This window comes from Nyctereutes procyonoides, unplaced genomic scaffold (genome assembly GCF_905146905.1).
Source record: "Nyctereutes procyonoides isolate TBG_1078 unplaced genomic scaffold, NYPRO_anot_genome, whole genome shotgun sequence".
Taxonomy (NCBI): domain Eukaryota; kingdom Metazoa; phylum Chordata; class Mammalia; order Carnivora; family Canidae; genus Nyctereutes; species Nyctereutes procyonoides.
In genome coordinates this window covers 23,894,955-23,922,877 of record NW_026575117.1, presented here as the reverse complement: position 1 = coordinate 23,922,877, position 27,923 = coordinate 23,894,955, and the positions used below count along the sequence as shown (strand labels likewise).

Below are 27,923 nucleotides of genomic sequence, written 5' to 3'. Positions count from 1 at the left end.
GGAAGCTCACACTTCTTTGAGGAATACTGCAACTGAAACACGCATCAACTTGTTCATGGAGACCAGACAGTCATACCGACCTTGAAGATCAGAGCAAGTGCCATGTGAACCATTACAATGCCTTGGATTTTGCAAAGCCTAATGACCATTTCAAGCTTTCTGCAAACTTCCAGAGGGTGCTCCTGCTTTGGGTCAATCATTCAGTCCATGGTCCCCTGGCCATTCCTCATGACTATCCGTGCTCCCCACCACCTCCCTACAGATGGAGACTGTGGTAGAAACACTCACAAGGCTTTTGTTGGGTGGCCAACTTGGGACGATTTGAAGAAACGAATAGATTTACATTATCTTTGAGGGCACGTAGCAATCCAGGGATTCCCTGTAAGAGCCACTGGCTAGGAGATGACCAGGGTCCAATCCTGTCTTCCATGATACCCCTTAGCAACCAGTGGAGCTGTTTTTTCCATCTTGCTCCCAGGCCAGGTTCTAATTTCCAATACCAGAAACTACCTCATTTCCTTTATGAAACACAAGCCTATCCAAATGGCACAGTCCTGCTGGCCTGAGGGCCCTTCATGTACAAATGCTGCTGCCAGAACCTCCTCCAAGGCAGCCCTCTTCCACCCCATCACATGTCCCTCCTCATCCTAGGAGGGAGCTGTCTCACCTAAATCTTCATCTTAGCTGCCCTGCTGTGCTGCCTTCTGACCTGAGGGACTTGGACACCCTCTCAGCCAGCCTGAGGGACAGGCCCTCATCCTTAACCCCAGGGAGCTCCATCCATGGCTAGAGAGGAAGAGCGGAGACTCCCAGTTCAGTGGGTTAAATGCTGTAGTGTAGTATCCAACATGCTGTTGGAGCACAGGATGGATGGGGGGCAGCTCAGGGAAAGGAGGTTCTACATGGGCCAGGGCATGAGGAATAGAGGAAGAATCAGGGCAACATCTGAAGACAAGCACCACAAAGGAAGGTTGGGCACAGATGGGGAAGGGAAGGCTTGCATGCTGGTCAGCTACTCATGATGACTTCATTGAAGGCCTTCTTCCCTTCCCCTCCACTTTCCCTTTCTCCCTTCCCTCCCTTCCCTCCCTTCCCCCCACCAGTATTTATCAGGCATCTTATTTGTACCAAGTACCCTGTTAGGTGGTAGAAACCAAATAGGACTAAGATGTGCCCTGTCTTGAAGGAGCTTGAGGATTAGCAGGGAGACAAACACGTAAGATTTGTTCTGGCTCCTAGTCCCATAGGAAGGGAAGTACCTTCAAGGTGACATCCTCTAAACTCCAGACCAGAATCTGACCGGACCCCTCATGACATTGGGCAGCATGCCACCAAGCCTCAGAGCCACCTCAACCACTCTTAACCCCAGGCCCCTCTTATAGGCTAGTGTCTGCCTGTCTTGCTTGAAGAGATACCTTGCATCGTCTCTGCTCTGGAAGCTATAGGGCCTCTCCACTAACTAACTGCCCATGCCCCCTGAACGTGGCCTTCAACTTATCTCCAGGCCAGGACTCCTCCAGGGAAGTGAGGCAAGGGTGGGGACGGAGAGGTCCACCCCACACACCCCTTCTACGGAGCAGGATTAGGAGAGCAGATGGCCTCCTGGGAGTCTCCTCCTTGTGAGCCCTCACAAGACTGCTGTGTGAGGGAAGGGTGGCTTTAGAGGCTCCATTTGATCCTCTCCAGACTATAGACTCAAGGAACACAAGGGGTCATCCGGTCCACTCTCTGGCCTTCAGGTAAGAAAATTCTATAGCTCTCATTGCTCCCTGAATAAACTGTACAATTAAACGCATCAGCCTCCTGCCTAAGGTCTGTGGATTTCTGCCACTCTCTCTCTCCCCATCCCTCCTCCCAGTCTGGCCCTCCCAGGCTGCATGGAGGGATCAGCATGGGGATGCTGACACCAGCTCTAGGAGGTGGTTTAGCCATTTGCTGGACTTTCCCTAGAGGTTCCTGAGACAGCGAGACAGTGAGACAGTATCCCTGCACAGCGCAGGGTGTGGCCAGATGCAGCCGTCTTTTGTGTACCCAGGTCATGGATCCTGGCTTTTTTTGACAAGGAGGCACTTGAGTCTCACCTTCCTCTTATTACAGGGGAAGCTCTTTCCTCCTTCTGGCCTCTGAGGAGGCAGAGAACAGTGGCTAATATCCCACTTGATGCCTCAATTGCCTCAACTGAGACTCCCCATGCTTCCCTCGACCTCCCTCTTCCCAAAGAGAGCTCTTCCCCATCTTCCTGGATCCTCTTCTGAACTTTGCATTCTTTGCATACCGTTTTGGGAACCCTGTTCAATTTTCCACCTTCTATTAAAGGCCAGAACCAGGGCGCCTGGGTGGCTCAGCGGTTGAGCATCTGCCTTTGGCTCAGGTGGTGATTGCAGGGTCCTGGGATCAAGTCCCGCATTGGGCTCCCTGCGGGGAGCCTGCTTCTCCCTCTGCCTGTGTCTCTGCCTCTCTCTGTGTGTCTCTCATGAATAAACAACTAAAAATCTAAAAATAAATAAATAAAAAAGTAAATAAATAAATAAATAAATAAATAAATAGTGCCAGAACTCAGGGGGTGGGCTAGGGTTAGGGAGAAGCATTGTTGAGGATGTGGGGAGCAAGGCTCTGATAAAGACTTTTATCAGACTTATACATCAGTTCTTTGGTTTCCAGAACAGTACATCTCTCTGATCCGTGGGTGTGTTGGACTATAGGGCAGATGTCAGGATTCCCCTCCAGAGAAATGCCAGAATGGAAGGACCAAGTCATTGCCACATGATGTAACCCAATTCCCCCCCTTTGTGAGAAAACCCTTGACAATACCCCTGCTAGAAGTTGGACATTCCCAGGGACAGAAAATTCTTTACAACTCAGGCCTCTCTGGGGCTCTGATCCAGCAGTGGGCAGTCCTACTGGTTAAAGGAAGCATCTCCCTCATGTTACAATAACAGGGATCTGGGGCAGCCTGGGTGGCTCAGTGGTTTGGTGCCACCTTCGGCCCAGAGCATGATCCTGGAGTCCCAGGATCAAGTCCCACGTCGGGCACCCTGTGTGGAGCCTCTTTCTCCCTCTGCCTGTGTCTCTGCCTCTCTCTCTCTGTCTCTCATCAGTAAATAAATAAAATCTTAAAAAAAAAAAAAAACAGGATCCCAAGGAACCTTCTCTATAGCAGGTACTGTACAGAAAACCCCACTGAATGGCACTCTGGCCAGCAAATTCAGCTTTATTACCCCATTTCACACATGAGGGTACTGCCAACAAGATAGCTTGAATCCCTTGCCCAAGGTCTCAAGGCTGGCATTTGAAATTAAAATCCAAGCCTGTGTTCTTTCCACTACATTGATCTAAACTATTAGGATTTGGGGATGGAGAATTCTTTGTCAAGGGACCTTCCTGAACATTGTAGGTTATATGCAGCAGCATCCCTGACCTCCACCCACTGGATGCCAGTTAACACCTCCTCCTCCAGTCATGACAACTGAAATCATCTCCAGACTTTGCCGAATGTTCTCCTGGGGGAAGGGGCAGCACCTGTGGTTGATCTGTCTGCACTGCTTCACCTATTGTCTCTCTGCTGGGCTCAACTATTTCCCTTCCACCCACTGGCCTGGTTCTCCCTGCTGCAGTCACACAGAGCAAAGACTCTGTCTTGTATCACCCATCAGTCCAAATATCGATGATGTGCTTCCTTATCTACAAACCTCCTCTCCAGGGCAGACTCCAAAGCTCCTTCTTTTCCTGATACACTGTGGTTTCTAGGTTTTTTGCCATGCTGGCAGCTCTCTGCTGCTGAGCATCAGCTGTAAGGAGACTTGGTTAGATAAAATGAGGAACTTCCTCCTCCTTCCTTCCTTCCTTCCTCCCTCCCTCCTCCCTCCTCCTCCTCCTTCCTTCCTTCCTTCCTTCCTTCCTTCCTTCCTTCCTTCCTTCCCTCCTTCCTTCTTCTCCTTGACTCCGTTATCAGGAGCAGCCCACATCAGCCATCTTTTCCTTTGAGAAGCCCAGATGCCTCTTCCTTCAGCCCTCATTACCCTTTTTTCTACCCTAAATCCTCATTGTATGTTTATTCTGTCTCCCTCCACCTGGGCTTTTATCTCCTCTACTTCTAATTTTTTAAAAGATTTTATTTATTTATTTTTTTATTTATTTCTTTATGAGAGACAGAGAGAGGCAGAGACATAGGCAGAGGGAGAAGCAGGCTCACCGCCGGGAGGCTGATGCAGGGAGCCCGATGTGGGACTCTATCCCAGAACCCCAGGATCACCACCTGAGCCAAAGGCAGATGCTCAACCACTGAGCCTCCCAGGTGTCCCTATCTCTACTTTTCTTTTCTTTTTTTTTAATATCTTATTTATTTATTTGAGAGAGAGAAAAGCAAGAGAATAGGCATAGGGGAGAAGGAGAAGCAGGCTCCTTGCTAAACAGGGAGCCTGATGTGGAGCTTGATCCCAGGCCCCAAGATCATAACCTGAGCTGAAGGCAGATGCTTAATCAATTGAGCCACCCAGGCACCCCGCCCCACCTCTACTTCTAATTTGCCTCATGCACACAGTAGGTTTGCACCAGAAGCCGTACAGGTGGATGGTGTCTTAATAATAGCACATAGGCTTATAGAGGGGATCGTGCTTTGCAAAGACATAAAGTATGCAATATAAGGGGGTTATATTTTTCTTCTCTGTCCTCCATCGCAGGCCCTGTCCCAGAGTCATCTCCAAGGCAGACTAGCAGACTGGCAGAGAAAATCAATCAAGGGTTTATTTGAGGAATGGAAAACTTGAAAAAGAGGATACCTTCTAGGACTTTTCCCCATAATCTCCAGTGTTGCTTCAGCAGGGGTTAATATGTGGTTGCCAGTGTTAGATTTTAACAGGAGCCATCTCCCCCTCTCTCCCTGCCCTCCTAGTTATTTGCAAGCCTGCTCCTTAGGGGAAATTCGATTCTCCCTAGAACCTACCACCTGGAAATATGCCTCACTGCACACACGGTGAACAAGGAGTGCATTAACAGGGGAAGGAGACTGATGGTGGGCCATCAGCTCTGAAATCTGGTTAAGTCTTCCAGTTGTACCAAAGGCATGTGTGTCTGGCCCAGAAAGCAGCCACACATGCCTGGTGTCTGAATGGGTCCCTCACTCATTGCTCCCCTGGAGTCTGAGTATACCATGAAATCAATGGGCCATTGCCTTACTGGGCTTCTAGGGTTGGCTCTCTTTGCAGGCCTCTGCTGAGCACCAGGGTCACATTCAGATTCAGCTCTCTGTGAGCAGGGCCCAGTAGGTGTCTGAAGAATAGGAAGAGAGCTCCTGAGACACTCGGCTCTGTCCTGAGAGCTCTCAGCCTGACAGGAGAAACTCCTGCCCTCAGGAAGTTAGGGAAGAGAGGTTCCCCCAGAAGGCTCCATAATGCATGCAGCTGAGCCAGAGCATCAGAGTCAGCTGCCTCTGGGGATGACTGGGAGGCTCAGCGGTTGGGCATCTGCCTTTGGCTCAGAGTGTGGTCCCGGGGCCCGGGATCAAGTCCCACATCAGTCTCCCTGCAAGGAGCCTGCTTCTCCCTCTGCCTGTGTCTCTGCCTCTCTTTCTCTGTGTCTCTCATGAATAAATAAATAAAATTTTTTAAAAATGTAGCCACCTCTGCTCTGAGGAGATCAGCTCCAAGCTGGGGACGGGGGCTTTGGAAAGGCTCAGAGGAGAGATAGGATACGAGTTGGACAGGGCACAATTCCCCCAACCAATATGGAAGAGATAGTTCTGACTAGTACAGAAACAGTACGTGTGTAGAGGGGGCAAGTGCATGGCTAAACTCAAATGCATTTGAGCATCTCCCCCACCCCCACACTATGCTAATAAAGAGAGAAAAGAGGGCTACAGGGCTGGACATCTCTTTCCCTCTGGCCCACATTCTTCTCTGATCCAAGGTCAGAGAATGTGGCATAGTGGTTTGGAAATAAATGGGACCATAAGGTAGTGGGGCCTTTGGACAGAGAGGTGAGCTATGGCCCAAGCTCTAGGTCCATGTCACTGGTCAACCCACGATATGATTTTGTCTTTCTGGCCCTATACCTCAAAACTCAAAGCCAGCACTTGACTTGGGAGAAGGAACCAGGACAGCTGTGCGGGACCATCCTCAAGCCAGGGCATTGTCTGGTTATCTCCCCAGCTCCATCTCAGCCCCAAGCTGCCCCTGCCTCCAACTTTCAAGGCCAGGGACCACTCCCCAGGAGACAAGAGAATGGCAGAAGCAGGATCCATCGATGCCTCTGTGGCCTGCAAAAGTGGATTTAGCATGCACCGTGGGGCCTTCCGTTCATCAGAATACAAAGGAAGCTGACAGACTGGCGCCACAGGCTCCGTTTAACAAAATGAAATTTAACAGGAATAAATGTCAGGCCCTGAACTTGAGTTTAAAAATCCAAGTGCGTGAGCCCAGAACGGTAGCGGCAGGGCTTAGGGGTGGCCTGTATAGGAAAGCTTTTAAGTGTTAGGGGATGATGAGCTTGTTGTGACTTAAGTTGCCAGTAAAAACAAGGATTTGCCCCTCGGATATAGGATGGCAGTGTTTACAGTGCACTCAGCACAATCTCTTGCCAGCCTTGAAATACTCAATGGTGTGGGCACTACTCTATTATGCCCATTTTGCAGAAGAGGAAGTGGAAGCACAGAAATTTCAGTAGCTTACCCAAGAACGCATAGCTAGTAAGTAGTAGAGCCACGAGTCCTCTGGATCCAGACCGTGAGTGCTCTGGGTTGGAAGCATGGAATTTAGCTCAGGGAGGCAGTCATTTTCTGCTCTGTGCTGAAAAGAAACCTTTTCCCAGAGTCTTCTATTTTGTTCTAGGACCAACACTCCAAGTCTTCCTTAGAGGTAGGCAAAACGGAGCATGTTCAGAAGAGGGAGCTTAGGAATGTTGCAGAAAGGGATGTTTGGGGATGTTACCTTCCTCCTCTTCATCTACCTAGTGCTCTAGCCGCAATGTGGGGAGCCATCTGCAATACCACCCTCAAAGCCATTCTCCCACATCCTCCCAGCACCAGCCCTGAGTCACAGCAAGCTTAGCAGGCTCCTAAAGCCCTGAAGGCTTTCCACACATGCCACTTCTCAGATCCGCCTTCTCCCTCCAAAACCCATCTTGCCTTGGCCCCTTCTCCCATTCACAGCCACTTTTCAGCCAAAGACACCAGCATCTCTTACCTCCATTGATCACTGCAGACCCTCTGCTAACTGATCCTGTCTTCATTCCTGCACCACCAAGTCACTCTCCACAGGACAGCCAGAGTGGGCTCTGACAATCGAAACAGGCCCCCGCCGTCCTGCCAGTTAAAGCCCCTCCACACCTCATGCCATACGTGGAGCACGGCCTCAACCCTAACTGGTCCCAAAATTCTCCAGGGCCCTTATGCGTGCTATTCCCTCTGCCTAGAATGCTCTTCCCCACCGTCCAACTCTTGTGGCTGCTCCTTCTCTTCCTTCAGGGCAGGGGTCAATGCCAGGTCCTGGTAGACGGACTCATGCTTGCCAGCTCCTGCGTGGGTTTGCCCTGCTGTTTTCTGGCCCAACACTCTTGTCCCCAGCTACCTGCATAGTCCACAGCATGGTCTGAGATCATTTATCCATTTGTGCATTTACTGTTAAGTCCATGAACATGAGGCCTTTTTGTTTTATTCACACAGCAAACTCTAGGCCAAACACAGAGACACATGGTAAGTGTGCAATAAATATTTGTTGAGCAGACGAAGGGCTCAGAGGAGAAGCATTCCAGGTCTGGAGGGCTTCATACCTGAGAGAGGACTGTCATTTGTATGATCCCGTATTTCAGAATTGCGAACCACTTGTTTAGCAAATACTGACATGGCACTTACTTCCCACCACAAGCCACTCCTAGCACGTTTTCCATGATAATCAATCCCCCTGTGAGGTGGTGCTAGCATTACCTCTATTTCACACACAAGGAAACTCAGGCCCAGAGAAGCCAAATAACTTGCCAAAGGCTCCACAGTCATCAGGGGCAGAGGCAGATTTTTGAACCCGGAGCCCATGCTCCCAAGCACCTCAATATGAGGTCAGTGTGTAGAAGCTTCTGGAAATGCCCTATATATCCACAGAAGGCATGCTTTCCAGGGAGGTGGTCCCAGGTGCAAAGGGCAAATGCCAGAGGCCTCCTGAGTCCACATGCTTGGAAGAAGTCAAGCCTGGACACAGCTGACCTCTGTGACCTCTGACACCAGTCGCTCTGATCTAATACTGCCCCTCCCCCAACCACCACCCAGGGCTATCAGGGGGAGAGTGCAGGCTCACAGAAATGAAGTCGCTTTGGCAAAGGTGGAACGCGTTCCCAGAATCCAAGGTCGTGCTGTTCCCCACAATGGTCAGTACTGGAATTAGCAGTGAGGCCTTCTAGTCAGTCTGCAAATCAAGGGGTACAGCCAGCAGGGGCATGGCTCCTGCTAAATCACCCCATCTCTTCCCTGCTAGCCCTTCCGCCTGCCCTCCCAACCTCCAGGAAGGGGAGCGGAGAGGGGAAGGATAAAGGGAGCAGGGAGGCATCCAGCACAAGAGAAGACGGGGCTGCTCTAAAAGAACAACCAAAAATTCCCCCCTGATTTATGAGGTTTTGTCTGTGCTCTGAGTTTTGGGATTAAACCAAAACGCCTTGGCCCATCCTGTGGTGGCTCGGCATAGGGTTTGTTTTCCAGGCAGATTGCCTTGGCCTGCCCTGGAATTTTCTGGCAAAGTGGCCAGTGCAGCCCAGGGAGAAGGACCTGGGCAAGGCAACGTAGTAGCACCGGTCTTGTGCAATGCACAGAGGCCCTAGGCGTCGAGCGGGTGGCCTTGATTCCACTTCTCCTGGAGCAGGCAGCTGGGTGAGAGGGCTGGGGTGACTCCATCTGCAGACTCACTTGAGTCGTTCTGTGTCCCTCTGCCCACACCGCCTGCCACAGGAGCTGTGTGTGAGGACAGAGATAAGCTCTCTGCCAGAAGCAGGCACCGAGGGTGGCCGAGATGCCTGGGTCCGGGTGGGATGTTGCAGATGGGGGCTGTGCGTGGGACACATCATGTGGGGCCATCTAAAGACAAAGGACAGGGCTAGGGAGGCCAGAGAAGGTGGTGGGGGGTAGCTCCTGTAGCCCTGGGGGAACAGGAGGGAAAAAGGAGGATAAATTAGGACACGGAAAGAAGAATACACACACAGAATAGAAAAAGGAAGGAGGAAGGAAAAAGGAGCTTTTTGCTTCCTTCTGGAGTGCAAACTAAGGAAGATGGCTTCATCCCCAAACTGCAGCAAGAAGTGTCGGGTTAGATCCCAGGCACGGGCGAGTCCCACCTGCCTGCATCTGCTGCCATGAGTTCCACGGTGAGGTGCCTTCCTCAGGAGCTCGGGGGTGGACGGGCTGTTTTAGAGAGTGGCCCACAAGACCCCCAGAAGCCTGTCTAAGTAGCCTTTATGATTTTCTTGGACCAGGGAAAGGGCAGAGAAGCAAGAACAATTCCCAATAACTGGGAGAAAGAAGACAGAGTCGATGTTGACCGAGGGCTCCTGGATCTGCCAACATCATCTCACTGAGAATTCACATGCTGGCCTCTGGGCAGTGCCTGATCTCTCTTCTGCAGGAGAGTAGTTAGAGAGCCGTACAAGGCCAAACAGCAGCTCACCAGTGCCCATGATCCTTCTACCAGGCTACATTTGGAAAAGGCTTTGGAGGAGGCTTAGTGGTAGTTGAAGAAGGCAGCCCGCCATAGTGAAGAGACCACTGCTCCTCAAGGACCAAGGTCACACATGCGGATCTGATGTGCAAAAGGTGCAAGATGCCTTGTGACCTTGGACAAATAATTTCCATACTCTAATCTCAGTTTCCGGTCATATAAGGTGAGGGCTTGGCCTAGGTGCTCTCTAAAACCTTTTCCAAAGCTAAGCTTATTCTGTTGGGAACCTGTGTCCCATTGAATGCCATAGCTTTCCTTTTTTTTTCTTTTTAAGATTTATTTATTTATTTTGGAGGGAGGAGGGACAGAGGGAGAGGGAGAGGGAGAACCTCAAGCAGACTCCCCACTGAGTGCAGAGCCTGACACAGGACTTGTTCCCACGCCCCATGAGGTCATGACCTGAGCTGAAACAAGAGTCAGACACTTAACTGACTGAGCCACCCAGGTGCCCCAGGAATAGCTTTCTTATTCCCACTTGTGGTAGTATGTTCTATTCTGTGCATACACTCTAGGTATGGGTACCCTGCCTGCAGCCCATTCAAAATTGAGAACCGAGCTTGGAAATTTTGATGATAGCTTCTTTCAGAGGGTGCGATCAGTTAATTAACCAAATAAATAACCAATTATTTATTAAGCCTACTGTGTGTCTGGCGTGACACTTAAAGGGAGAGAGAGCCTTGACCTCCAGCTCCGAGGAGCTTACAGGCTAATGAGAAATCCACCGCCACAAAGGCTGTTTGCCAGGAGTGATCGGAAATCGTTATTGCTTTATAGGAAAGCTTTGAAAGCCAAGGCTACTTCAGCCCAGCCTCTGCCATTTAGAGATGAGAAGGGAAGATCCACGTGAGTCAAGGTCGGGAGTATCTGGAACACACAGTCTCTGTTAGGACGGCGGCACATGGGGTCCCTGGATAGCAGCTGCCTCAGACAGGGAAGTCTGTGTTGCTGAAGTCCTAGTCAGTTGTCTCTGACCTTAGCTGGAGGTCTCCAGGGGGATTTGGCAACTTGATCATGGGCGGGGGTCTGTGTTGAGTGTGAGCATGGGGCAAGCGTGGAGCCGCATGGCCACACTAGGAGGGCTGGCTGATCTGACTTGGGAAGGGAGGCCTCTGGCGGGGAGAGACCACCCATACGGAGGAGCAGGGTGAGAGTCTTCCTGCCAGGGGGCATGAGAAAGATTCAGGCCTGGAGGAGGGAGAGCAAGAGGCTTGTTCCATGGACTGCAGCTGGAAGGGAGAGACAGAGACACCAGCCAGAGACAGAGGTCAGAGACAGTAAAGTGGCTAGCAAAGCCAGCAGAGGGGCTTGGGAGGGACACTGCACTTTGTCCTGAGGGTAACGGAGCAGCTGTTCCTCCTGCCCTTGTCCAGAGCCACCCTTCTGTGGACTGTCCCTGTTCCTGCCTTTCTTTACAAGGCTACCTAGGATAAATTCCCTTCTGCTTGGCCTGGTCCAATCCTGCCCACTATTTAGATTCCCTGTCCTCTAGGAAGCCTTCTTAGACCACCTCATTTCATTGGTTCATTTCATTCATTCATTTATTCCACGATGCAATGTGCACTAAGCTCCTCCAGTGGACCCGGCTCTGTGCTAGGCTCTGGCCAAGAACAAGCTGCTCTGGTTCCCAGTGTTGTGCAGCCTGTGGAGTACAGCGGTTGGAAGCCTCCATGACAGCTCCTGTGTCCATCCTTCTGAGGTGCCCAGCCCACGAGGCTTTTAAGGGCCCTTCCGTAAGGGCCCTCCCTCTAGACAGACAGCTCTTGCAGGCAGAGATCAGGCTTCTTCATGTCTTTATTCTGGGGCTGGTTGGCTCGGGGCTGGGCACTTGGGAGTGCTCAGTCCATATTTTAGAGGTGTCTGGCTTTCCATTAAACGAGGTGGAAAGTTCTAGCTGACACCCACCCCTTTCCCTAGTCTCCCCAGCTCCAGCACAGCTCCTCTGCAAGGAAGAAAGATGGAAGCTCCAGTTCAACCTTTGGCCCCAGGATGCAGAAAGGAAGCAGAGAAAGGAGGGACTAAGGGCAGGAAATGACTGGGCAGGATGCCAGCCCTAGATGCCTCAGGCCAAGCGGGGGTTCTTGGTCCTCTGCGTTTTGGAATGTGACAAGGGTTTGCCAGGGCATCTTGCAGCGGCTCCTCCCCAAGCCACTCGCTGCTCACCCTGGACAGAGCCACACTGGCAGCCCCTGGGCCCTCCTGATGGTGCACTGGTGCCCCATGGTGGACAGAAAGCAGGCCCTGATCTCACTCTCTCCTGAGGTTCTGTGTCCCACTGACGGAGAAGGCTCGGAAACCTGTGTGCCACTGCCCACTGCGTGCTGCTGTTCCTGCCCTGGCATAGGGGTCAGCCTAGGGCATGGCCCCTGAACTCTCTCCACCATGACCACCAACCTTTACCTGGATTGTCAGAATTTCACCGGACCCCAGACCTGGTGTTGTCCTTCAAATCAGGCACAGATCTGCTCTCTGCTGGTGGGCGTATTCCAGCTCATCTTAGAGACAGAAACCTACTGAATCTAAATGCCCCCATGGGGGCTGGGGCGCCCTGTGTAATCCTCCCGTCTTTGGGGCGGGGGCGATGGGAGTGAAAACAAGGCTTCTGCCTGCAGCTGACTGTCTCTCTAGGCAGCACAGGAGGGCAGAGTCAGAAGGGATGGCAACTCAGAGGCCATTGAGCCTGGGGATGTAAGGGTGCAGTGGAAAGCTGGATGAGGATGGAGTTGACCTGGGTCTGAGACACAGCCGGAATGCTCTGGAATGTAGGAGCATCTAGTTGTTTTTTTTTTTATTTTAATTTTATCCACCCCCCCACCCCCATAGTAAACTGTGTTAAGTTGCTAGAAGATGAGAGTTAACCCTCCAAAGGCACCAAGGGAACACTCCTATCCTGAGGGCTCATCTTGGGGTGCTCTGTTGGCCTGTCATGTCCCAGGCCCGAGCTTCCTGGAGGGTCATTGGCAGAGTTCTACCACGGGAGCAAAGCAGAGCTAGAGAAACACTACAGGAAAAGGGGCCAGGGAGCAGTAACCGAGCCTGGAAGATGTCAAGAGGACTCGGAGCCAGAGATAAGCAGGAGAGAGCGGGAGGGCAGCTTGCAGATGTCAGAGTGTAAGGAACAGTCAGATGGCTGCCAGATGTGGACAAGGGCTGTGTTTACTCACCAGAAGGAAGGGAGACCCCTGAGCTGGGGTGGTGCCAGGGGCTTGGATACCCTTATGTCCTTTGCCCCACCTTGCTGCAAAGCCCCGACTTCTTTCACAGGAGCCTGAAACTTACACAAGTCATCAGTCATCTGCTTATGGTCCCATGGGTAACGTGGTAGAGTGTGGATTCGAATCCAGCTCTGTTGGATCCTAAGTGGGTTCCTAACAGCCGAGTGCTCACCTGAGAGAGGGGGCATGGCTGGATCAGAGAGAACAAGAGGACTTAAGAAACTTAGCACTGAAACCAGGATCTCTGGCTTCGCCCCTTCCCTCCCTGCCCCCTCCTCCTCCCTTCCCCCCTCCCCCTCTCCCTCCTGTCCTCCTCCCTCCTTCCTTCTCTCTCTCTAACCCTCCAACACTGTTTACTGAGCAATTACAACCTGTCAGGCGTCATGCTAGTTCTGAGGAACAAACAAATAGGAACGGGTCCTTGACCCTGGAAAATTCACAATACCTTGGGAAATTCCAGAAACTGAGGCAGGTCTTTATGGACACCTCCTCACCCTCCAGAGGGCTTTTTCCTCCCTGTCTTTACTTCTGAGTTCCTCATGGGGGCCCAGCAAAGTTTCACCTCTCCCTCCTGCCCCAGGTCCCTCCCTCCTTTGGGAGAGGTTGGGCAGCTCTGGCCAAACCACTCCCTCCTAGCGCTGCTGGGGGGGCGGGGAGGCTCCTGCCAGAGTGGGCAGTGACGCCACAAACAGGCCTGTAAAAGCTCTGAGTCTGAGTTCTGCTCACACATCTGGACACAGCTGGACCCGGGCAGCCCAAATTCTCCAGGTCATAAGTCACGCTGGAACAAACATTTCCTTGGCTTCCAGCCTCTTCCCCTCACAGCCACTGACCCAACTGTCTCCTACCCGTAGAACTAACCACACCCCATTCCTCTCCGCTCTGAAATCACAGTGCAACACTTAGCCATCACCCACATGGCCCATTCTCCTGGCGGTTGCCATCAAATCAACTCAGTCTGGCAACCAATACATGTTTCAAAATAACTCAAGCTGTTTGTGCAAATTCTCAAATACTATGAAGAGGATGCAGTGGATCAGTACTATCCTTCTTAAATCCTGTTTTACCTCTCTCTTTTATTTCTCTACATACCAAATCAGATCCCTTACCTCTTCTCTTCCAAATTCCTACTTCCCAAGCTCCTCTTCCAGCTGTAGCCACACACACCCTTTCTCATCCCTCTTCTCTCTCCTCTCCTCCTGATTCTGCAGCACAAAAGCCCATAGTACACAGTCTGGCAAAGCCAGAGACTCTGGAGAGAGGGTTGGGAAGCAGGTGACTGGGTAAAGCCCATCTTTCCTAGGCAGGAGAGAAGGCAAGGTCTGGAAACATTCATACGGTGATCATTTATTCCCCTGTACAGGAGCTGACACCACAGATAGCCCTTCCAAATCATGCCAGGTCCCAGCAGGGCAGAACAATTCTCGGACAAACTATTTCCATCAGTCCTGATATAGATATTCTGTTCCCAACCCAAGCTACAATGAGCTATCATTAGTCAATTGTCCCAATTTGGAGCTGGGAAAATATGGTCACCAGATCACTGACCCATCCTCCCTCTTAGCAAACATCATATACCCTGATTATATTAAATACTTCCACTATTGCTAGGGATTGAATGTTTGTGATCCCCTAAAAGTCATATGTTGAAATCCTCACCAACATGATGCTATTTGGATGTGGGGCCTCTGACAGGTGAACCAACACTTTATACTGTCCTCATGAACAGATTTATGAAAGAAACCCCAGGGACCAGCCTTGCCCCTCCTGCCATGTGAGGACATAGAGAGAAGAGGGCTGTCTATGAGTCAGGAAGTGGGTTCCTGACACCAAAACTTCTGGTAACTTGATGTTGGACTTTCCAGCCTCCAGAACTGTGAGAAATACATTTCTGTTCTTCATGAGCCACCTCATCTATGGTATTCTGTTATCGAAGCCCAAACAGAATAACACATATATTCCTGTTGATTCCATTAATGTCTACTTGGTTACCTAGGGATTATAGGTTCCTTAAGGTCCCAGCCTATATTTACTTTCATTTTGTGTTAAGCCTCAAGAACAGGTGCATACTAGTTAGCTAATGCTGCATAACAAAACATCTCAAATATTAGTGACAGTCATCATTTATTATTTCTCATTGTTTCTGTGGATCAGGAATCTGGGTGTGGCTTGGCTGGGGAGTTCTGGCTCAGTTCTCAAGCAGTTTGATCAAAAGGTTTGACTGGGACTGAAGGATCCACTTCCAAAGGTGACCTATTTACGCGGCTGCCAAGTAGGTGCTGGCTGTTGGTGGAAGATCTTAGTTGTTTCCCAACAAACCCTCCATGTGGCCTGGGCTTCCCTACAACATGGTTGTTGGGCTCCAAAGGAAAACCATCTTGAAACAGAGAGACAGAGATAGGCAGAAGCTGAATCCTGTTTTATGACCTCCTTTGGAAATCACATCATACCACTTCTGCTGTGTTCTATTGGTCAGAGCAATCCCAGGCTCCCACTGAGGCAAGGGTATCATTAAACCCTACATCTCAGTGGAAGTTCAGCCACAGTGTAAGAAGAGCTCAAGGGATGGGATAAATAAACAGGCCTGGCAACCTTTGAAGAAGACAGAGTTGCAACATTGCCAGCCCTTGCAAGCCCATAGCAAATGCTCAGTGGTGAGTTCAGCACCCATTGGCACCTGAAACTGAAATACTGACATCACAGGGGGCCTGATATAAAGAGGAAACTACATTCGGAGTCCTAATCCTTCACCCTTCCAGGTATCTACATCTTTGCCATGAAGTCTTAGCATGTCTTCCCTACCCTGACTCTGGCCCCAACAATATGACTTGCCCTGACTGATAGGCTGTTAGCAGATGTGGGTCAGCCTTTAAATGCACTCACATGTTTCTCCTGGGGTTCCTACACTTTGACCTTTGGCAGGAAAATAAGCTGGGTTGGCCCACTGCGGGATATGAGACATGCAGAAAGGAGCCGATTTGCCTCAGTTTCCCCAGCTGATGAGCACCAACATAGAAACATGTGAGCAGGGAAGATGAGAAGAACCACCCATCACCCACAGGCTTGTGAGCTAAATGAACATATCTAGTTTTAAGGCCTCAGGTTTAGGGGTTGATCAGTTATGCTGCATTTTTGAAGCAATACATGAGTCATATAGCACTATCCTCTTATTGTCATGGAAAACACCTCATGAGCTAGGAGCCTCTGTTCTAGGTCAAACTTGGTATCTATAGTAGATGGAATAAAAGGCCCTCAATATCCACATCCTAATTCCCAGAACCTGTGAATATGTTACCTTACATGGTAGAAGGGCCCTTACACATAGGATTAAGGGTCTTGAGATGGACCAACAAGCACCAGATCAAACAGGCTATGAAGAAGCTCTGTGACATCAACATGACCAAGGTCAACACCCTGATCAGGCCTGATGGAGAGAAGAAGGCATATGTCCGACTGGCTTTTGACTATGACACTTTGGATGTTGCCAACAAAATTGGGATCATCTTGGGGCACCTGGTTGTTGTTGGTTAAGCATCTGACTCTTGATTTCAGCCCAGATCATGTTCTTAGGGTTGTCAGATCAAGCCCCACCTAAGGCTCCATGCTAGGGATGGAGCCTGCTTAAGATTCTTTCTCTCGGAATCCCTGGGTGGCTCAGCGGTTTAGCGCCTGCCTTTGGCCCAGGGCGCAATCCTGGAGTCCTATTGCAGGGCGCAATTCCTGCATCGGGCTCCCAGCATGGAGCCTGCTTCTCCCTCCTCCTGTGTCTCTGCCTCTCTCTCTCTCTCTCTCTCTCTCTCTAGGTCTATCATAAATAAATAAATCTTTAAAAAAAAAAAGATTCTTTCTGTCCCTCTGCCCCTCCCCTTCCTCTCTCCCTCTCTAAATGAGAGAGAGAGAGAAAGAGAGATCATCTAAACTGAATTCAGCTGACTAAATCTAAATATAAATTTTTTTTTGCAATAGAAAGAAAAAGATCTTGAGATGGAGTAACTATTCAGCATTATCCATATGGGCGCTGTCTAATCACAAGGGTCAAAGTCAGAGGGGAGGTGTGGTGGTAGAATAGAGGTTGGAGGATGAAGGGCGGAGCCAAGGAGTGCAGGCAGCCTCTAGAAGTTGCCAAAGGCAAGAAAACTAATTCTCTCCTTCAGAGGCTTCAAAAGAAACATCATCTACTGAAACCTTGATTTTTACTGATAAGACGTGTTGCAGACTTCCGACTTCTCAAACTATGAGAAGAAATGTGTTATCATAAGCCACGAAGTTAATGATAATTTATTACAGCAGCAATACAAAATGAATATACTATCTAATTGATACTGTAATGGCATGATCTAGAAGCAGTCAGGTACCACTATGGGCCTCACTTATGCTTTCTGGCAGATGGGGATGTGTGGTAGATTAAAGATGCCTACTCCTCCTTTAAGATCTGGGTTGGTCTTAGTAGCTTGCTTGACCAATAGAATATGGCAGAAGCAATGTTCTGGAATTTTCAAAGCTTGTAATAAGAAAGCTTGCAGCTTCCTGCCAGGTCTCTCAACACTCTTTGGAAGCCCAGCAGCCAGCCCCTGTCTTAAGCCAGGCGTGTCTCCTAGGCAGCTGGTCACCCTTGCTCAATCTTTCACCCCAAATTTCTACCCCTCAAAGAGCTACTGACCACCTCCCACATACACCCCCACCCCAGGCCCTCAGAGTCTTCAGGAAGGTCCCAGCAACAAAACTTTGGACAGGTGCCCACAGATGGTCTGGACAGAGAATCCAGCTTCCCACCCAGTAATAGCTTGGCCCTCCTCCTCTCTGTATCATGCCTTCCATGGGCTTCTGGAGGCAGGGCAGGCTTGGCAGCTTCCTTTGGAGCTGTCATCCTCTGTCCCACCCTGCCATTTCCCTGGAAGCCAATGAATTAGGCTTGAAGTTTGGTGGGGTTGGATGGGGTGGGGAATGTGGTTCAACAGAAGGCCTGGAGTTGAGCTCGGACGGGGAGAAGGAGCACGCTCTGCCTTTACACATTTCCTGCTTTTCAAAATTTCCCTGTGAGCTACCTTGGTGAAAGACCTAAATTAGTACCTGTTTTTGCTGAGTGAAATTATGTGAGGATTCTTCACTTTTATGAATAAAGGTAACAAGCAGAAATAAGGTGCAGTGTTGGTTTTGCCAGGAGCCTTCCCAGAGGCAGCATGCCCCTGCCTAACTCCTCCCCCGGAACTATACTCAGCACCTCAGCCTCCAGCTGCCAGGCTCTGAACTGTGTCTACAAGCATCTGTGCTTTATTTCCATTTGTTTCGTGCATCTGTTAGCAAGATGAGTCCTGAGGTATCAGAAAAGCCTAAGAGAGGTTATTTTGGGGTCTGGAAACACTCAAAATTTTTTCCATGTAAATTAATGGTAAGCGTTTCTTTGCTTTATGCCATTTCTGCTTACAAAAACATTTTTCTAGCAAGGGTCTACTTCCCAATAGTGGAGGAAACCTGTATTCGGAGGAAGTTGTTGGTGCATTCCAAACCTTCCAACAGATTTATTCTCACTTCTGTTAGGTACAAGCTTTTTGCAGCTGTGGCCTCCATGTCTGTATTTGCAGACACTATTTTCAAAGGAACAGAGACACTATTTTCTTTTTTTCTAAAGATTTTCTCATCTAAGAGAGAGATAGAGAAATCCCAAGCAGGGGGCAGAACCAAGGGAGAGGAAGAAGCAGACTCCCCACGGAGCAGGGAACCTGATGTGGGACTCCATCCCAGGACCCTGGGATCGTGACCTGAGCTGAAGGCAGGCACTTAATCCACTGAGCACCCAGGTGCCCCAGGGTCAATGTTTTCAGCAATGGAATTTTCAACCTTGCCCCAAAGATGCCATCTATAGTTGCTTTTTTTTTTTAAGATTTTATTTATTTATCCATGAGAGACACAGACAGGCAGAGAGATATAGGATATAGGCAGAGGGAGAAGCAGGCTCCCTGTGGGGAGCCCCATGCAGGACTCAATCCCAGGACCCTGGGATCACGTCCTGAGCCAAAGGCAGATGCTCAACTGCTGAACCATTCAAGTGCCCCCCATCTATAGTTCTAAAATAGATTTTCTACCTCCTGCCTTTTCATGCACTAGTCTACTTATCTCCCAGCTTTCTATATGTCATGCATCCCTCCACATCCTTTATAGGAAGTGGTAGCATCTAGGAGTTAAGATCCTGGGCTCTGGAGTCAGTGGGACCTGAGTTCAAACCCCAACCTGTCTCTTAATGGCCATGCAGGCTGAGGTGAGTTACTTAGCCTCTGTAAACCTTGGCTAGCTGGCTTTCTTTTTTCTCTTTCTTTCTTTCTTCTTTCTTTCTTTCTTTCTTTCTTTCTTTCTTTCTTTCTTTCTTTCTTTCTTTCTTTCTTCTTTCTTTCTTTCTTTCTTCTTTCTTTCTTTCTTCTTTCTTTCTTTCTTTCTTTCTTCTTTCTTTCTTTCTTTCTTCTTTCTTTCTTTCTTTCTCTTTCTTTCTTCTTTCTTTCTTTCTTTCTTTCTTTCTTTCTTTCTTTCTTTCTTTCTTTCTTTCTCTTTAAGTTTTATTTATTTATTTTAGAGAGAGAAGGAGATGGGGAGCACATAAGTGGAGTGGGCCAGAGGGAGAAGGAGAAAGAATTTAAAGCAGATGCTGTACCAAGCATGGAACCCTATGTGGGGCTTAATCCCACGACTCTGAGACCTGAGCCGAAAACAAGGGCCAGATGCTCTACGGCCTGAACCACCCAGGTGCCCCTTGGCTTTCTTTACTGAAAATGAAACTGATAAATGTTTCCTCTTCCCAGGGCTGCTGGAGGAATTAAATAAGACAGACCACATCAAGGCCCTGGCATAAAGTGCTGGAAATATGTTAAGACTCTCATTGCTTGGTTAGCTCTGAATAACTCATTACACAACTGACTTCATCCCTGGGTCTTTATCTAGGAGACAAAATGCTGGGAGATTGAGAGACAGAGGTGACTGGCCTTGACCTAAGGCATTTCTGTTCTCCATTCCCACTATGGGCAAGGTCAGAGGGATGGGCTAATGAATTCAGAAATAGTCCTGAATTCGACAAGAGACTCTGGGGCCAGGGGGTGGACTGTTATCCTCTCTGTTCTGTTTCTCTGGTGACGTCCTTCCAGCTTCGGTCTCCAGAGTCTACAGGGGTACAGAAAAATTCTTCAAGGCAAGACTGAGGGAGAAAAGTCCAGTTGGAGGGCTGAGGCACTATTTAGAGACTTGGGGAGTAAACTGTTGCTTGTATGTGTCTGTGGGCATATTTAAAAGTGGAAGATCTTAGGGGCACCCGGATGACTCTGTTGGTTAAATATCAGACTCTTGGTTTCAGCTCAGGTCATGATCTCAGGGTCGTGAGATGGAGCACTGAGCCAGGCTCTGTGCTGATCATGAAGCTTGCTTAGGATTCTCTCTTGCTCCCTCTCTTTTTGCCCCTTCCCCCACCCACCTACACCCCACTCCCAACATGTGCTTATGCACACTCACTGTCTGTCTCTAAAATAAAATAAAATAAAATAAAATAAAAATAAAATAAAATAAAATAAAAATAAAAGTGGAAGCCCTTGTTAAAAAAAAAAAAAGCAAAACTGAATGATGGCATTAAGTGACAGAGTCACCCCCTGCTTTCAGGCAATCTGGCCCGACTCCCACCACCTCAATTTCCCTGGGGGAAGGGCTGTCATGAACCCATGCTTTTTGGTCTAGGTGATCTGGAAATACTCTGTGACATCTAGCCTAAATCCCTCTCCCCCGGCTGCCCTTCAAAGCCCACTCTCCCTTCTCAGCAAAAATCTTTTCCAAGCCCATGTTTGCAGCCCATCCCAGTGGGAAGCCACTGAAGGCACAAGGTTCCATGGTTCCACCTCACAGATTGGTGTGGGTGGAGGGGGAGTGTAGGACTCGTCAGGACACCCTCCACAGGAACGAGTGAGACAGCTGTTCCAGACATCAAGGCGGCTGAGACATTAAAGACATAAAAGGTCAAAGGAGCCTGTGTCTGGACTCTCCTTTGGGCCACCCCCACCAGCAGGCACCCAAACACACTGTGTTCATGACCCGTTACACCACCCGAGGTGGCAACGGCTATGAAATTGCAAAACCTTTTCCATCTCCAGCCCCTGCTCTGGTAACTTCACTGTTCATTGCTAATTCTTCCAATTTTTCCGTATTTGCCTAAGATGAATGAATGACTAGATTCAAGAGGTTTTTTTTTTTTTTTAAGTGAAATGTTTGGAAAGTGGCTGCTAGCACTACAAAGACCCTCTTTCTCTCTCTCTCTAAGAGGCATTGGAATAATTTTTCCTTCCTTTAAAAAGTACCTAAATGGCTACATCTGTGGTGAGCATATATAACGTATAAAGTTGAATCACTGTGTTTTACACCTGAAATTAATGTAACATTGTGTGTCAACCATCCTAAAGCTAAAAATACTTTTTTAGTCATCTAAAGATTCAGATTTATAGCACAGTGATCACTTGCCTTACATCTTCCCAGAAAGTCTCAGTTTTTTTAAAGGCAATTTGTTAATTGTATGTGAATATGCAAATGTGTGTGTAAATATGTAAAATCTGTATGTAAATATGATTTAAATTTTATGAATTTTTCATGAGGTCATGAGTGCGAGAAGTGTGACTCCCTTGTTTCCTTTAATTTCTATTTTGACTTTTCCTTCAGTTGGGCTAGCAGAATCCTTAGGAGCCGAATGCTTTCCCTGAATGGCAGCCAATGGAGTAGGCCATGTCCTTATTTGTAGAAGCCCCATGGGGACCCCACCACCAAAGCTAGTCTCGATTAGTGGATCTTTCAGATTATGGGTAGATGCCCTTTTTTCCCTGCCCTGTGATCCCTTCAGATTGATGACTCTTTCTGTTACTTCTCTGCCACTCGGTGATGACTCTGGAGGCCTACCCCGTGTGGAACATAATAAATATTTCATAAGGCCTTCCCATGCCTAGATATCCCATGCAGCCTGTCTTCCCTGAGCTCTTTGCTGCCTGGAGCTATCCCAGTGTATAAGGTTCAGACCCTTGTTTATAGATCCCTTTTATCTCCTTGGTGTTGCCCCATCTCTGGGGCTTCATCCTGACTAAAGAAACAGGTGTCAGGCCAGTTTCTCCAAAACTCATCCATGCCTATGCTCTGTCCCCCTCCCCCAACACCGTACTGCTGAATTTTAGCAAGTGTCACACTAGACAAGGGGAGGGGAATAGTTATCTCCCAAATTTTTAAAATTTTATTTATTTATTCATAAGAGACACAGAGAAAGAGGCAGAGACATAGGCAGAGAGAAAAGCAGGCTCCCTGCAGGAAGCCTGATGCAGGACTCGATCCCAGGACCCCAGGATCAATACCTGAGCCAAAAGCCAACGCTCAACCACTGAGCCACCCAGGTGCCCCTCTCCTGAATTTTTAAATCTAATCTCTATCATCCAGTCCAGGGGACCAAGCCAGGCAGGGGGTGATTTTGCTCTGCTGATACAACCCTGCCCTGCGGCGATGAACAGGGAAAGGCTGTGACTTTGAAAGGAGAGGCAAAAGAGAAGGAAACAATGTGGGGACATAAGTTGATATTTCCAAAAGCTTTCCTGCCCAGCCCAAAGCCCAAGCATAGACGTTTAATATGGTGACCACATGTCCACTATTGTCTATTCCAGGCCCCAATTTGGGTAATTTTGTTCTTTAAAAGGAGATCCTTTAAGTCTATAGCTAAATTTGTTTAAAGTTGCCCCCTTTGGCAGGGCATTTCCTATAGCTACATTGAAGGGTGCAAGTGGGGAGAGGGTGGGAGGACCCTGAGGTCAGCCTCAGTTCACTCATGTGTAGAATGTTTCATGGCAACGTGGGTGCCGCCAGCAAGTCCATGTGCCAACTGGATTAGAATAAGGCATTTCTCAGAAACCCCTCATGAGCAAGGAGGCAGTTGTCCCTATGCACTTGCAGCTCTTGTGGGACCATGAGTGTGCTCCCGGGTTACCAGAGCCTGCCAGGGGAGCTTCCCCCTCATCCAGAGAGCTGTGGAATCCTATTTGCTGCAAGGACTCTAGCAAAATGACCTCCCAAGCCCTTCCCACCCAAACTTGAAGTACTGACAAGGACATCTGTCATTCCTCACTTCCTCATTTGTTTGTCCTTACCTCTAAGGGTAACATCCCTGATTTTTCTAGTATGCAAATAATCTACAATCAGGGTTTGCTGTACCTAGTGTGATGCTGTGAAAACAGTAAAGGCTATTCTTTTTTTTTTTAATTTTTATTTATTTATGATAGTCACAGAGAGAGAGAGAGAGAGTCAGAGACATAGGCAGAGGGAGAAGCAGGCTCCATGCACCGGGAGCCCGACGTGGGATTCGATCCCGGGTCTCCAGGATCGCGCCCTGGGCCAAAGGCAGGCGCCAAACCACTGCGCCACCCAAGGATCCCAGTAAAGGCTATTCTTGTGTGTAAGTCCCACATGAGCCCAGCCTCGCCTGCTTTGCTTCCCCCACTCACTGCCTCTAGGTCACCCCAGCTACTGCTATGACTTCAGCTAGCACCAGGTTGCAGATGACTCAAATCTCTGTCTCCAGCCTACCTCTTCTCACCTAAACCCCACACCTACCCACCTGCCTGCTAGACATTTCCATGTGGAGGTAATATCTGCAACCCCTCAAATCAACTTGTCCAAAAGTGAGCACATTAATTCCTTTATATTCATTCCTTGGTACATTTGACTGTGGTTTTCAGCTGTGGATAGGCTAAGAGTGGGCGAGACTGCCTGTGAACCTCCAGAAATTGCACGCAGGATTTGGTGTGTATACATATTTTCTTTCTGCTTTTTCAGACTCTGCCTGAAGCTAAAGTGACCACTGAGCTACAGAGTTAAGCCCCTGCCTGTTTCTCTGGCTTCATCTCCCAGCAGTTCCCCCCTGATCCCAACCCTGCACCTCCTGAACCTGTGTTCCATGGTATTGACAGGCTCTTACAGTTCCCAGAAAATGCCATCAATGTAACGTATCCGATCCTTTTACCGGAAGAGAGTTAGTTGCCTACCCTCTTTGCCTGCAACCTTCAAGCAGCAGCTTTTCTAGGAAGCCTCCTCTGCCTGACCCCGGCAGAGCTGATCCACCCTTCCTAAGTGATTGTCTGCCTCCATAAGACACCCATGGTGCTGTAGGGCAGCCTCTTGCATCTGTGCACCTTTAATAAAATGCAGATGCTCCAGCCCTGCCTTCTCCCCCAGGGAATCAGGGGACTCTGAGGCATACACAGCATGGAGAACCACAATGGTAGGACCCTTCTTTGTGTTCCTATTACTTGGATGCACCAGACTATGAACTTCCTGAGAGCCGGAATCGAGTCCTGATCACTTCTAATCACCAGGGCATGCAGAGCAGTGCCAGTACCTAATAGCATCAGCAGACCCAGACATGGTGTTTACTGTGTGCCAGGCACTGTTCTAGGGGCTTTACGTGTACTCGCCCATTCGGTGCCTCATCATTTCTCCCATGAGATACTTCATTAATCCCATTCATAGATGACGAAATATTTAATGAATGAATGAATGAGTGAATCATACTTTCTAGAGAGCTGATTGGCCTCAAGAAATCTGAATATGAGTCATTTCATAAACATGACTTTGTCAGGGGCGAGAAGTGTCTCACTCTGTTCTGATCATGTCTAGGGAGGAGAGAAGGAGAGGATCCAGGAACAGATGTGATTGTTTTCTGGGAAAGAGAGCTTCTCATGTGGTAGCAGAACCAAAACGGGGCTTCCAGAAATCCAGCCATGAAGCTCCAGGACAGTCCAGACTCAGCCAGTCTCCTCCCAAAGATGAGAAGGTTTGGCACAGGACATACCCAGAGAGTGACACCATGGGAGGGAGGATGTCATTCTAGTTTCCATCGCCTTATTTTCATGGCCACTGGCCCCAAGACCCAGCCTTTGGCTGCCACTTGCTCTCTTGGGTGGAAAGTGACCAGGAGAATAGTTTATATCATAAAGTCATGACAAAGCCCCTGCTTGCAGAGGAGGTAAACCACTGTGCCCATTCAGGGTTACCTGTAAAGTGAACAAAATCCTTGAGACCCCAGAATCCTGTCCCTTACCACAGAATGAATCATGGGACACTCCCAGCCCCAGATTTGTCTGGAAGGGCCAGAAGGAGTCAGAAAATAGTACAGAAAAGTCAGCGAGCAGGACTGCAAGTCACAACACAACCATGGCACCTGAGTGGCTCCCATCCTCATTCTTCTCCCACTTTTCAAGCCAGCACCTCTTTCAGAAGCCTTCCTGGAAGTTGCATATGGGCCTCTTCTCTTGGGCATCCCCCACAGCTCACCACCAGGGCTCTTCCTCATGCTGGTCCTTCTCTCCCAGCAGGAGCTGGCACCCACAGAGAGCTCCAGGTATTGATTAGACAGCCTGTCCGTTCCAGTTACAATTTCCTCCCAGTGAAGTCAGCCCAGCTGTCAGACTGAACAATTTGCCCTTACATGCGATGTAAATTTTAGGGTGGTCCTAGCACCATTTTCCAAAAAAAGAGATACAGCAAGAGGTTAAAAGGGTCCTGAACTGTAGACCCAGACTTCTTGGGTTCAAATCCCACTCTGCCACTTACTAAGTGTAAATTCATAGGCGAGTTCCTTAACCACGCTGCATCTCGGTTTCTCCATCTCAGAAATGGGGACAGCACCTACCTCACAGTGTTTGTGCTAGGAGTGGTGAGTCAGCATGCACTGAGCGCACGGGACAGGGTCTGCCACACAGCAAGAGCTCACCTTGTGAATCTCTCCTTAATTAATTTGATGTGACTCTCACATAGTTTCATGTGATTGTCACGACTGGAAAGTAGGCATGGATGCCTCCTCTTCATAGAGAGGGGAACCAGGCTCAAAAGAAGTGAAATGATTTGCCTCAGGCGGCACAGCGAATAAGTGATCACAGGGTTACTCTAAGCCCGGCTTCTGAGCCACACAGACGTGGCATACCAAAACTCTGAGCCCTGGCATCCCTACCCTCCCTTTATCTCCCCCCCTCTGGCATTCCTGTGGCTTCCCTACATGTTCTTGAAGTCTTCCAGTTAACAGGCAGTGTTCCCACCCCAAAGCCACCGTGGTCCCAGGGAATGGTGTCCTCCTTCACCACACTCCTGCCTTTCTGGTCTCGGGCTGGGAGCCCCGCAGGAACCACACTGGGCTCTGTGTGGCAGTGCTGGTGGGTGCTGTGGGTGGGCAGGAGCCGTGGCCCTCATATGGCTCTCCCAGGGCCCAGGCTGCACAGGATCCTATAGATTATCTCCTGGCATCAACCTGTCAGGCTTTGCTGGCTGGGCCACCCAGGGCCCAATACAGTGGAGCCTTGTCCAGTGGGGACACCACAGACCCTAGGACTTGAGTACTGAGACTGCCTGGTAGACCAAATGTGCCAGGAGGGGGGCTGAATGAGGGTCTGTGGACAGGCTGAGCACCTGCTCTACATGGGAGCCAGATGTCATCTGAGGGGCAGAGGATGTATAGATTATCCGGGTGGGATCTTCAGATGGGAGCAGCCTGGACTGAGATGTGCCAGCAGCCCTGCTCCTTACAAAGTGTTAATGTGAATTGCCATGTTGGAAATGCAGGTCCCTTCAGAGTGTCCTAGGCTTAGCAACCCACACAGTCCATTCACAGATGTTGTCTCACAACCACCTTCTGAGTTGGTATTGATACTACCTCCATTTACAGATAAGGAATTGATTGAAACTCAGAGCTTCTGTCTCCAATTCAGAGGTCTTGCTACTAACCTCACTATCGGACAGCCACCAACCTAAGCCTGGAAGCCAGGAGGTCCTGGACTCGTGAGTGAATAAATCGGGTTAGGACTGTGTGGAGGTTCCTCAAAGAGTTAAAAATAGACCTGCCCTACGACCCAGCAATTGCACTGTTGGGGATTTACCCCAAAGATTCAGATGCAGTGAAACGCCGGGACACCTGCTCCCCGATGTTTCTAGCAGCAATGTCCACAATAGCCAAACTGTGGAAGGAGCCTCGGTGTCCATCGAAAGACGAATGGATAAAGAAGATGTGGTGTATGTGTACAATGGAATATTCCTCAGCCATTAGAAACGACAAATACCCACCATTTGCTTCGACGTGGATGGAACTGGAGGGTATTATGCTGAGTGAAGTAAGTCAATCGGAGAAGGACAAACATTATATGGTCTCATTCATTTGGGGAATATAAATAATAGTGAAAGGGAATAGAAGGGAAGGGAGAAGAAATGTGTGAGAAATATCAGAAAGGGAGACAGAACATGAAGACTCCTAACTCTGGGAAACTAACTAGGGGTGGTGGAAGGGGAGGAGGGCGGGGGTGGGGGGTGAGTGAGTGACGGGCACTGAGGGGGGCACTTGACGGGATGAGCACTGGGTGTTATTCTGTATGTTGGTAAATTGAACACCAATAAAAAATAAATTTATTATTAAAAAAATAAAATAAATCGGGTTAGGAGTGGGGTGGGGACAGGGTAGGGACTGGGCAGTGCCCGCGGATTGCTGCCAGGTGGGAATGTACCCTAAGGATTTCGAGATCTTTGGATTTTTCCAGAGAAGCTGAAAATCTGGACTTTTTAAGATGTGAGATTTCCCATTTTTTAATGTTGGAAACTCATTTAATTTAGCTTAAAATATCTAGCGGGCTAAACAAAACACATTCTTGGGCTGGACTTGACTCCAGGCTGCCAGTTTGCAGACTCAGGCCCACGCATTTGCCTCCAAGATGCCAGTAAAGCTGGGATTAGCCCCCACCTTCCTCAACTGAATGAAAATATTCGCATGCCCTGGGGTGGGTCATATGTGAATGTCAGATTTCGTTTGGGGGGGATGGAATACAACTTGACAAAAACACTCTCATGAAGCTTATACTATTCTAAGTGGAGACACATACCATGAAGATAAATTTGTAAAAAAAATTTAGTGTGTTAATAATAACTGCTAAGGAGAAAAAGCAGGAAAGACAGTTAAGAAGTGCTGGCATTGCAATTACAGACAGGGTGACCAGAG

The 27,923-nt window shown here is 49.0% G+C and overlaps 1 long non-coding RNA gene across 1 annotated transcript in view; it reads right to left on the bottom strand.

The window, feature by feature from the left end:
• The window catches only part of LOC129515368 (uncharacterized), a 32,280-nt gene extending 18,866 nt beyond the window's left edge, over positions 1-13,414 (bottom strand). The window contains exons 1-2 of the long non-coding RNA XR_008665573.1: positions 13,347-13,414; positions 12,851-13,091 (exon numbers count right to left, since the gene is read on the bottom strand). This is a non-coding gene — a long non-coding RNA (uncharacterized LOC129515368). The remainder of the gene's footprint in view (positions 1-12,850; positions 13,092-13,346) is intronic.
• Between the last annotated feature and the right edge of the window lie 14,509 nt (positions 13,415-27,923).